This window comes from Sus scrofa, chromosome 10, assembly GCF_054392235.1.
Source record: "Sus scrofa isolate SSC_HxYL_T2T_F1_AM1 chromosome 10, Sscrofa_HxYL_maternal_Yorkshire_Landrace_v2.0, whole genome shotgun sequence".
Taxonomy (NCBI): domain Eukaryota; kingdom Metazoa; phylum Chordata; class Mammalia; order Artiodactyla; family Suidae; genus Sus; species Sus scrofa.
In genome coordinates, this window is record NC_139392.1 from 48,896,725 (window position 1) to 48,912,072 (window position 15,348).

At 42.4% G+C, this 15,348-nt stretch overlaps 1 pseudogene across 1 annotated transcript in view; it reads right to left on the bottom strand.

The window, feature by feature from the left end:
* LOC110258204 (olfactory receptor 4D9-like) overlaps positions 1 to 12,291 on the bottom strand; it is a 29,139-nt pseudogene extending 16,848 nt beyond the window's left edge. The window contains exon 1 of the transcript XR_014817618.1: positions 12,022 to 12,291. The product of XR_014817618.1 is annotated as an olfactory receptor 4D9-like (transcript). The remainder of the gene's footprint in view (positions 1 to 12,021) is intronic.
* Positions 12,292 to 15,348: the final 3,057 nt, after the last annotated feature.

Sequence of the window (15,348 nt, forward strand, 5' to 3'; positions counted from 1 at the left end):
CTCTGTGCTTCCTGTATCTTGAACTCAGTATCCTTTAGATTTGGGAAGTTCCCAGTGATAATTTCTTCAAATATATTTTCCATTCCCTTATCTTTTTCTACTCCTTCTGGAATCCTATTATGCGAAGATTGACCCACTTTATGCTATCCCATAGGTCTCTTATATTGCTTTTATGTTTTTTGATTTGGTTTTCTGTCTGCTGACCTGATGGGGTGATTTCCATTATTCTATCTTCCATATCACTGATTCGTTCTTCTGCATTATTCATTCTGGGTTTTACTGCCCCTAGTTCAGTTTGTATCTCTGCAAATGAATGTTCTAGTTTTTCTTGGCTCCTCCTTATATTTTCTAGTTCCTTTCTGAGGGTGTCTGCTTTACTGTTCATATCTTCTCTTAATTCCTTCAGTATTTTCACTGTTTCTCTTTTGAACTCAAGGTCTGTCAGACTGCAGAGATCTGTTCCATTGCTGACTGTTTCAGGTGAGTTCTCCTGTTGGTTTGACTGGGGGTGGTTTCTCAGCTTCTTCATCTTGCTTGTTGTTTTCTTTTTCCTGAGGGTGTTGTACTCTCCGTGACCAGGCAGTGTTTGCCTTGTCACTGCTGTGGAATGTTTCCTGAGGGCTGGTGTTGTTGGTCAGTCTTTTTTGAGGCAGTGTGGCTTTTCTGGAGTGTTGATGGGGCTAACAGGGTCTCTTTGAAGCAAAGGAGGACTTCCTGAGGGCAGACAGGACTGGGAGGTCCACACCACGATGGTAGCAGATTTCACTTGCTCAGGCAGAGCTTGTTCTGGTGTTTTTAGGCTGTGGTGTTCTCGCTGGGGGTTGGCAGTGTTGGGAAGCTGTTTCTCAGGAGGGCAGCACCCCCTGGGGGCTGGAGCAGCTATCTGGGCCACTGCGAAGCCAGGAGGCTCCTCCGCAGGGCAGCCCAACTCAGAAAGACTCTCCAAGAATTAGGCAGATCTTTTCATGGCCTGGCTAGGCTTGTTCTAGCTTTTCTGGGCTACAGGCCTTTTCTCAGGGCTGGTGGTGTTTGGTGCTGCTCTGCAGGGGTGTAGCCCCTCCAAAGGGCAAGCAGTCCTGTGCAGGGACAGCCCCTGTGGTGGTAGGCATCAGGCAATTGTTGTAGCCAGCCCTCCCAGATGGCAGGCAGCCCCAGGTCCAGTGAGTGTGTAGGGGGTATTGGGGTGGGGGGAGGGGATGTGCTGGGAAGCACAGCTTTCTGATAGCTAGTGGGCTGGTAAGCTTGCTGTGGCGTGGGGAGTATTGTATGGGGACCCACCCCTTCTTCTCTCCCCTCCCCAGCATGGGCACAGACCAGGCTCTTCTCCCAGGTTCCCTCTGATGTGGCTTTCCACTTCCCCGCCCTTAGCATATTGCTCCCTTCCTCTGTGACAGCTTTGTTTTCTAGTCTCCCAGGCAGTCTCTGCCCCTTCAAACTTGACAGACTGGTTTCTAGACCTCCTAAGCAGTTTCTGCTCCACCCCACCCTCCCCAGCCCTTTCTCAGAGACTAACCTCTGGAACCCAGCCCCCACCCAGTCATCTCAATTTTTGGTGACTGTGCCCATAGTTCAGATGGCCTTTTTGGTTCTCAATCTGCTTTTCAGAACTCCAACTTACTGCTACACTCTTCTCTGCATCTGGAGATTCCTCTGGTTCATTTGATCTTTCCCCCGAGTAGGTGACTTTCCAGGGTGCAGGATCCCTTTCTCCTCCACAGTTCCCTTTCGGGAGTGCCCATCCTGCTCGGATTCACCTTCTCTCACTCTCTTTTTTCTTGTTTTACCTAGTAATGTCACGAACTTCTTGCCATTATTGGAGTTTAGGTTCTTCTGCCAGCGATTGGTTGCTGTTCTGTGTGAGTCATTTATCCTGTAGATGTGGGTTTTTTTGTTGTGTTTGTGGGAGAGGGTGAGCGTGTCCCCCTACTCTTCCACCATCTTGTCTCCACCTCGGTATTTCTATTTAGAAGCTACTTAAGCAAGTTACAGGCAAAAACAAATTGTGTTCATGTCATCAGTAAATAAGACTTTCAACTTTAGAGGAAAAAATATAAAGAAATTTAAGTTAAAAGTTCTGCAACTTTATTTTGAATTGGAAATATCAGTATAGACTCCTGATGTGTTTTTGCTTAAAATACACACCTCCTGCCTCTGTCCATTGCAAAATCCCAGAAACCAAGAGTAATCTATTAGCAATGGATGCTCCTAGCAACCAGACTGTGATTGCTAAACATTCACCACTGAAACAAAATAGAACTCTTCAGAGATCTGTCTGAATCCAGATCTGGGGCAGGATGTGTACAAGAAGATACTAGATGATCTGATCCTGCCAAAGGAAGCAAAAAAGAAGGGTCCTGGGTCAGAGGGCTTGGAAGCTGGCTTGAGCAGCCTCCCCAGCCAGAGCTGGCACACTTGGAGTATCACTAACAACAATGACAACAGAGGATTGAAACTCACCAGCTGTGTTAAGAGACATGTGTTAAACAACAACAACAACAACAACAACAACCTCCTTTGACTTTGGCTCTTCTGGAAGAACCCTATTCTGAAAACTAGCAAATAAGGGTAGGGAAGGGAGCACTTTCCCTGCCTTTATTTTAAAATCAAATAGTTTACTTGAGAAGGTTTCTCCTTATGTTGATGAATTCCAACAGCTCAAGAATAACAGAATGACAGGATAGAAATAAAAAAAAAATTTTAACCTCAAATGCAGCCATTGAGTGGGGCAGCCATCTCCAGGGAATGCTGGGATTTAAAAGAAACAAACAGCCATGAGCTGCAGTGTAGGTCTCAGACTCAGCTCAGATCCTGCCTTGCTGTGGCTCTGGCTTAGGCCAGCAGCTACAGCTCCGATTAGACCCCTAGCCTGGGAACCTCCATATGCCATGGAAGCACCACCAGAAAAGGCAAAAAGACAGAAAAATGAAAAATAAAAGAAACAAACAAACAAAACACAATCAGACATTGTTTGTCTCCTGATGGAAAATATGACACTATGTATGGAATTTTTGCCAAAATACTGAACCTGAAGGCAGGGAATGAAGAAGCACATATAATGGCACCACAGAGATATGATCAGAAAAATTAAGAATATGGAAGACTCTATGACATCATTGACAAATTGCAAAGGAATGAAAAAGAAAGGTGGAAGAAACTGTAAAGAGATCCCAAGGTATGGCCTGGTGTAGATCTTAATATGAATAAGCCAATTCTAAAAGAAAGAAAAAAAAATCCTGCCTGGGAATTTTTAACACTCACTGGATATTTGGAGATATTAAGAAGTTACTGCCATTTTTTTTTTTGTTATGTGTAATAATAGTATTGTGTGGATTTCCCATCATGGCTGGGTGGAAAAGAAACCTGACTAATATCCATGAGGATGCAGGTTCAATCCCTAGCCTCACTCAGGGAGTTAAGGATCTGGAGTTGCTGTGAGCTGTGGTGTAGGTCACAGATGTGGCTTGGATCCCACATTGCTGTTGCTATGGCTGTAGCTTAGGCCAGTGGCTGCAGCTCTGATTCAACCACTAGCCTGGGAACCTCCATGTGCTTCAGGTGTGGCCCTAAAAAGACCAAAACAAGTGATTATTTTAAAGTGTTTATCTTTTGGAGATATATGCTAAATTATTTCTAGAAAAAAAAAAGAGCTACCTAGAATGTACAACAAATGTAGGCCTCTTTTGTAATTTCACTAATTTTTCTAGGTCCTTGAAACCCTTTCATTTTGAAGATTCAGCATGAAACTTTTGTATTTTCAATGCTCTGAAATTTTCTTACTTTATTGATTCTACAAGTTTATTCTTCTCTCATATTGTAATTCTCTTGGGTATATAAGGTAACCTGGACTAACTGTATTTCTCTTTTCTTCTTCAAATTCATCATTTCAGAATAAATGAATTATTTGAATTAAAAGAAGTTGACTCAAAGCAACTTATATCCAACATGGGATATGCCAGCAACTAAATATTACATCAGTTAGATATTACTACAACTGAGAGGTTTCTTCAAACATGAAAAAATATAATGTCTTTTATGCTTTGGAGCAGCAGGATTAGCAAAGAGTCTCAGAATCACTGGAGATAAATATTAAATATCTGAATCAATTATTCAAAGGCAGCAAAGAATAATTCCATTTTCTTGGGCCAACCACTAATTATACTATAAAGTTCTCAGCACTTGTATCTGTCAGTGCCAGGAAACAGTAATGGAAAGCTTTAGACCAGGAATGTGAAAGAACTGTTGGTTAATGAAGACACAAATCCCCACGTGTACCTAAATGAATGATATAGGACCAGGCTAATTTTAGAATGGGGATGGTGGTTTCAGAACAGTACAGATAAATTCATCCACAGTGTCTATAACTGCAAGACATCAGACTAAATTGAGTTTGTTAAAAAGGACTGGACTCAAAGAGCCCAAACTGTATCCCTGATCTATTTAGCTTATTTACAAAGTTTAATTGATTTATTTTCCTTAAAAGACCTTCCTCTGAACTTAGTACAGATACTGTTTTGTAAAAGTCTACTGCAGAAATTTAAATAATTTTAGTTGTATAAAATTACTCTGTGATGAGGCCTGCCTGCTCATTTTCAGGTTAAAGGAATGGCAGCAAGGCCAGCTTTGGAAGTTTTGATGTTCTGTACTTAGGGGTAGAAGGAGGAAGAGTTTAAAGAGAATACAGAATGTCTAACTCTTGATCTTGTTTTTCCCTCTAAGGATGCAAAGGCAACAACTGTCAGATGTACATTTACTGGCAGGTCATTAACTTTTTTTAATGTCTTATGAAAAACAAATCTTTTTTTGAGATTTTAGGAATGATAAAGTAAATCCCTTCTAGTTATCTTCTCTGAGGGAAAGAGAAGCTACTTAACAGTTGCTTCTTTACTTTTGCTTTAGCACTGTCAAAGGTCACAGGATGGAATAATTTCATTAGAGAACATGAAAAATGCTGTCCTATAACTTCCCAGTTGCTCAAATAATGGTGTGACACAGCCACAAACCCATGCTCAGCCATCCAGGGAAGATCACATCTCAGTGGTATTTGGGAATAGATGTCTAAACAGTCAAGAGGGATGGTTATACAGTTCACAAAATGTTAGCCCATATGTATTGGGCACTGACTGTATGCTATGTGATTTACTGTGCACAGGAGAAACAAACAGAAATATGGGGATGTGCAATGATATGACATTGTGATTTATAATTATAATAAATATATAATAAGAACTACATATTTCTGTGCCATTTCCTGCAGAGTTCCTAAAACCCTTGGAATTTTTGAAGTGATAAGAGCAAAAGGGTGTCTTTTGTTATGTGGATTGACTAGAAAAAGGCACCTAAAGATGGGGGCCAGCTGGTAAATATGTGGCCATGGGGGGAGGGTGGTGCTTGGAGAGAACATGGAAGCTCTGAGCCCTTTTCCCATGTCTTGGCTATGTATGCCTTCATCTGGCTGTTGATTCCTATCCTTTAATAGTATTCTCTGTAGTAAACTGGTTATCTAATAAGTAGAATGCTTCCCTGAGTTCTGTGAGCCACTCTAGCAAATTACTTGAACCAGAGGAGGACAGATTTGGAATTGGCATCTAAAGTGGGGGTGGTAGTCCAGCCCAAATTGAGTCATTACCTGTGGAATTTGGTGCTATTTCCAGGTAGATAGTGCCAGAACTGAATTCAACTGTAGGATAGTCAGCTGGTATCCTGGAGGATTGCCTGGTAGTGTTGGGGGAACATCCCCCTGCTCCACACCTGCACTGGAAATTGGTCTCAGAACATCCAAATAATTGGGCATACAAACACCTAGTTCTTGGTGTCAAATATATTGTGACCTGCTTATAAGAGGTGATTTATCAGAATAATTAAAATAAAATGAGGGGTGAGAGAGGGATGAAGTTGTGAAAAGTCAGGAACTATAAGTGTCTAAAGAAATGGAGTTTTATTCTTGGGTCTACCAATAGAGTGAATAGGACAAAAATAACATTTGATTTTAAGATTTTTGTCCCAAAGCTCCTTAGTCCTGAGGAGTACAGGCATGAATCTCTGACATCTCATTGGATGTCATGTACTGTCAGGATATTTTGAATTTATAGCTCTTTCTTTCTGCTTGACTAGAGACTGAAGTTTGCTGATGTTTCTGCATATCTAATGTGATTTCCACTTGGTATCTGGCTCACTTATGTACAGAAATATATATTCAATTGGGTTGAGAAAAACCAGACCATGGTTGTTCGAAATCCTGGGGATAAGGCTTATGCTTGTTAGCACTTAGCCACTCTGCCTTCTACACACCACGTGCTCTGTCAACCTTCAAGTAGAAATCAGCACAAAAACTTCTGCACAGATGTAAGTACTAGCTGTCTCAATATCTATGGCTGGCTCAGGGGCATCATTAAGCAAAAGGACAAGAAGACCAAGGGCAATTTAAAATTCTTTATAAATGCCAGATTCTAATGAGCATACCAACCACTGTGGGTGATAGTAAATTAATGCAAACAAGGTCTTCCTTCTTTTATTTACTCCCTTAAATCTCAGTGGGAGATATTTAGAATTGGTCCCTGTTGCTATCACCTCAGGTTCACATATTTCTTCATATGTGGGGAACTGATGCCCAGGCATTTCAGCCCATCTCAATGAAAACAAGTTTTCAAATGTGTGTTTACCAAAACTCAGGCAAGCTGCATTCCAGCAAGAGAGCTTTCAAGCAAGTCATTTCCAAACTGACCATCGGTTGCATCAGCACAAATAGGACCTCTTTGTGATGTAGGACGTCTGCGTCTCATCAAGTTCTTAAGGGTCCCAGCATATTCAAAAATGTATCTTGATTCAAGGACATAAAAATTGGTATATATTTTGAATACTTGGGCTGAAAAACTGATGCTTTTTTCCACAGCAAAATGCAATGACTACATGGATGATTTTCCCTGATCATGCATCTGGCAATTATTGGTTGGCCATGTGTGAATGTGATGGTGATACCATCAAAGCAGAGGGCAGAGAGAGGGAGGCTGGGTTCCTAATGGCATCACTGAACCACTGAGTTATGCCTCACCTGAAATTGTCTGGTTGAGGCCCTACTATTAGACCCTTCCCAGTTAAGCCAGTAAATTCCTTTATTTTCTAAGTTGGGGTGAGTTGGGTGTTGGTTCCTTGCAGCTGAAATTATCCTGACTGATACAGACTTGGTTCTGCCCACTGTCCCACCTTTAACCACCCTCAGCTCATAAACAATGCTCAGACTCTTTTGACTTAGTTGCAATTTTAATTACAGGAGGAGGTCTGTTGTATAGGTATTGGTGATTTTGGTCTCTGTAATAGTAAACACATCTGACAAGTCATCTTACAGACCTGACTAAATGGATGGATTTTTGATATGACATAAATTCTAGCTATTAGCCATCAATTCTTTCAACCTTAAAGATGCTGTTTTCTCTTTTCTTTACATTGGTTTGACAATTTATACAGTTTGAAATGTTTTCCTATGCATTATCTCATCTGATCATAAATCCATGTTTGGGGCTTATAGGATAGACATTTCCTACCCTTTTGGAAGAGGAAGCTGAGACAGGAGCCTGCACAAGGCCAGTGTGAGAAGGGGATTCTGGACCCCTCAGGAAGCCTGCTTGCTCTCTGTGACTCTGCATGGGTTAACCTCTCCTGTCAGTATCATTGTTGGTTGGTATGCCTTACATCTAAGTGACAAAACACCACGACTCAGGCCACTCCAAACAACAAGGACATTTATGACATCGTGCAATAAGAAACCCACAGGCAGAATGGGATCCACATGTGCACATCAGGCTCTGGTGCATTTCTATGCATTTCTTGGGGCTCCTTTCCCCTCTATTGGCTTCATCCTCAAGTGGACAGCATAGTGGCTGCAGCTGCCCAGGTATCAACAATGTCCAGCAGAAGGAACTTCTCTTTCCCCAAACCCTTCCCCTAAGTACTCTCAGACTATATTTCCATTTTGTCCAGCACTTGGTCCACACCCACCCCTCAACCAGCCATTGGAAGGGGAAGGGGTGTCCATCATCCTCTTAGAACAGTCAGCTGACTAGAATTGGAAGTTGAAGAATGACCTGCAGACCACTGCATCCACTTAAAGCCTATTTATGTCAACTAGATAGCTGTTCAACAGAACTGGCCTGGGATCTGTGGGGTTTTGCTGTCACAATCCCTCAATTGTTCATGCTTCCCTGTATCCATGCACAGGGGTAGTCCCCACCACTGCCTCAGAGCTTGGCCATAGGATTTGTTTTGGCCAAGGAGAAAACAGTGAATGTTACACAGGGTGCTTGCCTTCTGGTTGCTCTTGGGACCTGTTATGGACTGAACTGTGTGCCCTTCAAAATTTATAGGTTGAAGCCCTTACACCCAATGTGACTGTATTAGGAGATATGGCTTTTAAGGAGGAAATTATGGTTGAGTGAAGTCAAAAGGGTGAGGCCCTGATCCAATAGGACTGGTGTTCTTATAAGAAAAAGTGACAAAAAGAATGCTTACACAGAGAAAAGGCCATGTAAGGACCCAGTGAGAAGGCAGCTGGCTGCAAGCTGGGAAGGGAGGTCTCATCAGAAACCACATTTGCTAGCACCTTGGTCTTGGACTTCCAGCTACAAGAACCACAAAAAAAATCAAATTTCTGTAGTTTTAGGCTACCAGTTCATGGTTTTCTATTACGATAACCTAAGCAGACTAACACAGAAATCCTACCACCACCACCACCACCACCACCACAGGAACAAGCCTGGGCTAGTTTGCTGGGTGAGAGACACAAAGGCCAGTGGCCTTCATTGTCTCAACCAATAGCCAGCCAACACTCAGCCACATGAGTTATTGCATTGACCACCAGCCATCACAGATGCATAAATGAGCCCAAGTGAGACCAACACAAGAACTACATACCTGAGTCCAAGCAAAATTGCTGACCTACAGACTCAAGAGCCAAATAAGTGACTATTTTATGGTTATTTTAAGCTACTGAGTTTTGGGGAAGTTTGTTATGCAGCAATAGATAAATGATACATGTTGAATATATGCAGTTTTCAGTCACACACTTTTAAGTTCTCTGCAAGGACTTGATTACATAAGCTCCTGTTAGTCTGATTTGCAATGGAATTTGTCTACCCCATGCCAGAGGCATATTTACAGAGACCAGGCAAAATAAGTGAGCAAGGCAAAAATACAAAAAGATAGAAAAATAATCTCGAGTCCTTTTAGCTTGATTTTTACTTTCTATCTTTGATTAAAGACAGAGATGCAGAAGTATTCTCATACCATAAGGAAACAAAAACATAGGTGAGACAATTGATGACAACTGTGCACAGAATCTCAATAATGGGGATACTATAGGGAGGGAGTGATGTGGCCTGTGAAGAACCAGATGTGCCCTACTGAAGAGGATGGCCTGGCACTATTTGGCACTGGCCCTTGTTGTCATGTTGGCTCAAAGCTCAGTGTTTTTTTAGTAGAGCTTACAATTTTTCAAGAGAAGCCATAAATCTGGATTTTTATATAAAACCTCTTCATTTTAAAACACTAATTCCATTCAAAATAAAATAACCCTACAGGTGAAATGAAACTCAATGTAGCCTGACTAGCCTCTGGAATGTTTGGTATACATATACTGGCTAACACAAAAATTAGAAATCAGTGAAACACACTGATGTCATGTAACTGGCTTGATGGAGCTTTTACTTTCCTATTAGTTTGGGATGCAAATATTTTCAGTAGACAGATGCAGATAGAAGATTTTGCAAAAAAAAAAAAAATGTGGGTTCTGAATGCAAAATACAATAGAGAGAAAAATGGAACAATGAAAAAATTACAGTCTGCAATTGCAGGTCTCTCTGCTTCCAAGCACAGAAAAAACAAACAAATAAAACACAAACCTCTAATATGGTAAACCCAGCAAAAATAAAACACAAACCTCTAATATGGTAAACCCAGCACAAATTAAGAAAATGAATGAATGAAGATTTTATCCTTCACATTTCAACACTATTCTCAGCCTGATGGTGTCTTTCTTGAAATAAGGAGTCTGATTTCACCTATCTTTGTATCCCTGGAAGCTAGAAGCACCTAATCAAGGTTAAGTGAATACATGAATGAATGAACAAGTGAATATTCCAAACGGACTTATAGGTGATTAACATAGGAAGTGTATGCTGGGAAGTGGCATAGTGTGGGTTACATGTCTGCAGTCAGGAGCCCATCAAACCCAGCCTTTTTCCTTCCATCTTGGCAAGGTAGTTAACATCTTTGTGCATCCATTCTTCATGGGTAAAATGAGGATAATGAAAAATGCCTACCCGATAGTGTTGTTACAAAGATTAAGTGAAGGCTGCTTGCAGACTGCACAGCACAGCCTGAAACATAGCACAGGTCTTCTAGATGTTGCTTCAGTTGATGGTTAGTTAAACAGTGGATTACTGGGTGAGTTGATAGGATGAGAGGCAGCATATTAAACTCCTCTCAAGGACATGACTTTTGAATAAAGCAGTGCAAATTTGGACTAGATTAAGTAAAAACCTTCCTTATATGGATTCTGTGAGAATCAGTTCAGGTCACATCTTTGGCAGAGGCCTATGGAATCTGGAAAGAAAAAAAAAAATTCTGTTTCCAAAGCATTTTCAGCAGCAATGAGGCCCAGAAGCTTCTCTGAGGAATGATTCTTTGCTATAGAATTGGCCATTTTCGGCAGCACACACTGATGTTGTAATGAGGGAGATAAAACAAACGAGTCCACAGTCAGCTGTTTATAGAGTACTCCATACAGCCTAGTTGTTCTTGAACCAGCAGAGAGAAACTGCCTTCTCTTCACTGGCAGAAGCTTGTGGCTTTTCATTTTCTGTCTCTTTTTGGGCATTGTTGCTTTCCTTTTCACTTTGCCCTAATAAGGAATGTTCTCTCTTGAGCCAAAAAGATGCCAATCTTAAGCAATTCTGAAGGAAGAGCTATTGCTGTTAGAAATTACTGAATAATTCTCAGCATTATTTTGCTATTATTGTGGCACTTTTCACTATTGTGTTCCTGATGTTGGCTGGGACTACCCAGTCTTCTGAGATGTGGGCAAGGTCAGTGCCAACCCCCACTGAATCCTCTGCAAAAGAAAAAAACTCCTACTGTCCCCCCAGGTGAGTGGGAGGGTCAACCCTGAGGGCTCCTCCTCCTGGTGCCCTTGCATCCTGGGGGCCTTTTTTGAATGTGGGCTGTTTTGCTCCATGTTGATTCTGATGGAAAAAATTAACTTCTTTTACCAGTCCCATAAATGGACCCTATTCATGCATAATGTATGTGACTACAGCAAGCCCTTCTCTCTTTTTAAGCTGAAGGTGAGAGTGGTTGAGAATGGGGAAAAGAACAACCTGCACTGGAATACAGCGAACGATTGAGAAACAACTTCAGCTGGAAGAGTAGGTAACACTGCTCTTACAATGCTCTGACCCTACCCCAACCCATCCCTCCACCTGGGACCCTCTGACTCACTCCCTATTTCTTGTCCCTTCCTCAGACGTGTCCTGGAGGTCCAAATGCTCAGAGCATCAGACTCGCGAAAAAAGTGGCTCTAGTACCTCAGACCAAACCCATCCAGACCCAGCATACAGCCAGGCACCCCTTTCCCTTAAAAGGCAGCTGAGATGAACATATTTGTCTATTTCTGACACATTTTCAAGGATCAAATATGATGACCACCACGGAGGCTGGCGCATGCCCTCTGGCCCTGGTGTCCTTCCCAAGAGCACCTGCTACACTGTGCAGATGGGCCGGGGATCACACATCACAGGCCCAGCCCTGCCATCTGCTTTACTCAAGGTTTCTCCAGAGCGACCTCCACCATGCCAAGAAAACACCACTCCATGCGACAGAAATTCTCCTGGGGGTCCCATTAGAACAGCACGTGAGAGCCAAAATCTGCCCACCTCCCATGTTCTCTTCCCCCACTCTCCGGAAAGCACCATCACCTCAACCTACAGTCAGTATACAAAGTCAGGAGGTGGTTTACCTTCACTCGGTCCTCACCTCCAGAAAAGCGTGCTTCCCCGCCGTGCACCGCAGGGACCATGGCGTCACAGGGCCAGGGGGCCCGCGGGGGTAGGAGGAACTTGGGGGCTGTAGCGGGGGCCTTTTACCAGGGTGGGGCATCCACTGTGGCTGTGTCACACTGAACTGTGTCTTGAGTTCAGTGACTGCCGGTGTCTCCAGGGCTACCTTGGTCCAGCCCTCAGACGTGTCCTGGGCCCTGGACCAGCAGACTGGCCTCCTCAGCACCTCACAGGATCCTGCCCAGCTGAGAGAGCGCAATCATGCCTAAGGGAAAGTCACTCTGATTGGCTGAGCTGGATCACATGCCCAGGAATGAGCTGCACTGATTGGCTCATCCCCCTCTGTCTGAGGAGTGGGCAGACCTGTTTGTTGGAAGCCCTGTGAGTTCCGGGGGGAAGTTGGAAGTGGGGACAGGACGCTGGAAGGCAGGCCACAGTTTGGACTGAGTAGGTGGCTGGTTTAACAAGCAAGGGGACTTAGGGCTTGTCTTGGGAGCAGGAAGAATAGATTTCTGTGCCTGGTGTGCCAGAATCTTAAAGTTTATGTAGCGGCCTTAACAGGGTGCAGTGAGTCCAGGGTCCACACAGTGCTGCGTCCTTCAAAATAAATCTGGCTGTGGGTCTGGCGAGTGGCACCCACATGCCAAGGACAAGGGTGGGGGTGGGGTGAGGAGCCCCCACATGTCCCTCGAGGGTCAGCTGGTGGTCATGTCTTCCTGGCAGCCTCCTCCAAAGAGCTGCAGGCAGACCAGGAGCAGGGTGGCAGACTAGAGCACCCTGGGTCTCCCGGAGGAAGGGGAAGTGGGTGTGGGTGCCACCCAGCACCTATCTGGAAGGTTGCAGAAGGTGATCACATCTTATCTCAGCCTCAATGCCACATTTCCTTTTGAGCTTTGTGGTGGTTGCAGGATTCTAAGACTGTTTTGAGTCTCACAGGTGGATCGCCCTGAATTGTGTTTTCAGTCCCTCACCTTTCTATCTCTTTAATTAAACTAACCAATTAGATGAAAAGTGGGATGGTAGGAACTAATTTTACATATGAATTACCAGTAAGCACGATGGGTACATGATTTGTGGAAGCCAGTGCAAAATCAAATGTGGACCCTTGTGCAGAATTAAGATTATCAAGTTGTGACAGCAGAGAAGTAAACCAGGGTGGGGAGTCCACTGTGGCTGTGTCAGCCTTGCCAACAATAGCAAGTACCAGCTCACATTCCTTTTCAAAGAGCACCCTAAAATTGCAAGTGCTAAACTACCTGTACCATGATTTGACCTCAAGATGACATCTCTTTCAGAATGGCATAGTGTAGCAGTTTAGACCAGACTGCTCCCCTGCTAACCAGCTCTGTGGTCTTGACAGGTTACTTCATCCCTCCTCACCTCCTCAGTTTCTCTCTTTGTAAATTGGGATATTAAGACCATCTACCTCATGGGATTGTTTTGGGGATTTAGATGAGATAATGAAAATAATATGCTCAGAATGGGACTGGGACAGAGTGGCCACTCCACAGATTTTAGCTGCTGTCGAGGTTATGAGCATCGTAGCGGTTTTACCTACAGCTTAGCTGTACAGTGTTTCACACTCTTAGACATACTTCTACACAGTACTGGTATATGCCGTGCAAGGTGCCTCCTAGTATTTCCTGAATGTGATTGAGAAAGGCTATCTGGTGTGCTCACTTTTATGATTTTCTGTAAGTACAATGAAAAAAATCATTGACTCTTCTTTGGTACACACACACACACAGTGGACTATAACTCAGCCATAAAAAAAGAATGAATAATGCCATTTGCAGCAACATGAATAGATTTAGAGATTATCATACTAAGTGAAGTATGTCAAAGACAAATATATGGTATCACTTGTATGTGGACTCTAAAATATGACACAAGTGAACTTATTTACAAAACATAAACAGACTAACAAACAGAAAACAAACTTGTGGTTGTCAAGGGGGAATGGGGGAGGGATGGATTGGGAGTTTGGAATTAGCAAATGCAGATTATACATATAGGGTGGGTAAACAACAAGGACCTACTGGAACTATTGCCAATCTCCTGTGATAAACTATAATAAAAAAGAATTATGTTTATGTATAACTGAATCATGTTGTATAGCAAAAATTAACATGACATTATAAATAAGCTGTATTTCAATAAAATAAATTTTTAGAAAAACTCATTGACTCTTCAGAATGCCCAAAGCAGAGCTTTAGCCTTCTTAACCCGTGAGACATGTTTAGAGAAATTAAATTTTGCACAGAAATTGTGGGGAACTTTATTCCAGTGTCTGCACACAGTCTAATTTGTGTTCTAATTTGTTATATGTGGCCTGTAAGAAGGCATGTTGCTCTTTATTATACAAATTGGGGGGGATGTTTAAAATATATTTTAAGAAAAACAAATTTGAATTAACTTGGCGGGTCCCTCAGACTCTGGCTCCTGTCCCTGCAGGTCCTTGTAATGCTAGGATACTTGGCCTTTGGCAAAAGGCCTCATAAGGGACTTCACTAACAGTGGGTTGTGGATTTTTGTTATTAAGTGTTTCTAAAAAAACTAAAAACAAAAACTTGATGGAAACTTCACCTTAAAACAATGAAGTGAAAATTAGGAAAATAATTTGATCTTACATTTACTCCTTAGATAGTAATCACAACTCTAAGCTAATTTTAAAATGGAGAAAGAGTCAGGTGTTGATTTTTCCCAAATTTTTATTGTGGTGAAATATACATAACACAAAATTTACCATTTTAACCATTTTTCAGTGGACTGTTTAGTGGCAGTAACTGGACATTGGCATTCACGTTGTTGTGCTGCCATCACCATCTTCCATCTCCAGAACTATTTTCATCTTCCCAAACTGCAGCTCTGTCCCCATTAAACACTAAGCCCTCATGCTTCCCCTCCCCCAGCCTTCTGTCTGTGAATTGGGCTGCTCTGGGTACCTCATATAAGGGTGTCATCAGACAATATTTGTCTTTTTGTGAGTGGCAAGAATTGCATTTTTTTGTGTGTGCGTATAATTTTCCTAACAAGGTTGGATAACAGTACAATAAGATATCCCTCATTTTATGCTTGCTTTCATAGAACCAAAAAGACGTTTTTGAAGAGTCATTCAAGGGTTTCATCACTTACACAAGAATACACTTAAAATGTTTAATTACGGTGTAACTTATGGTGAAGTGTAAACATCTTAAGAATTCAGCTCAGTGACCCTTTTTATATCTGGTGACATCCAAATATAGATGTAGAACATTTCCATCATCCCAGAGTTGTCTCTTGTGCTGGTTCACAGTCAGCAGCT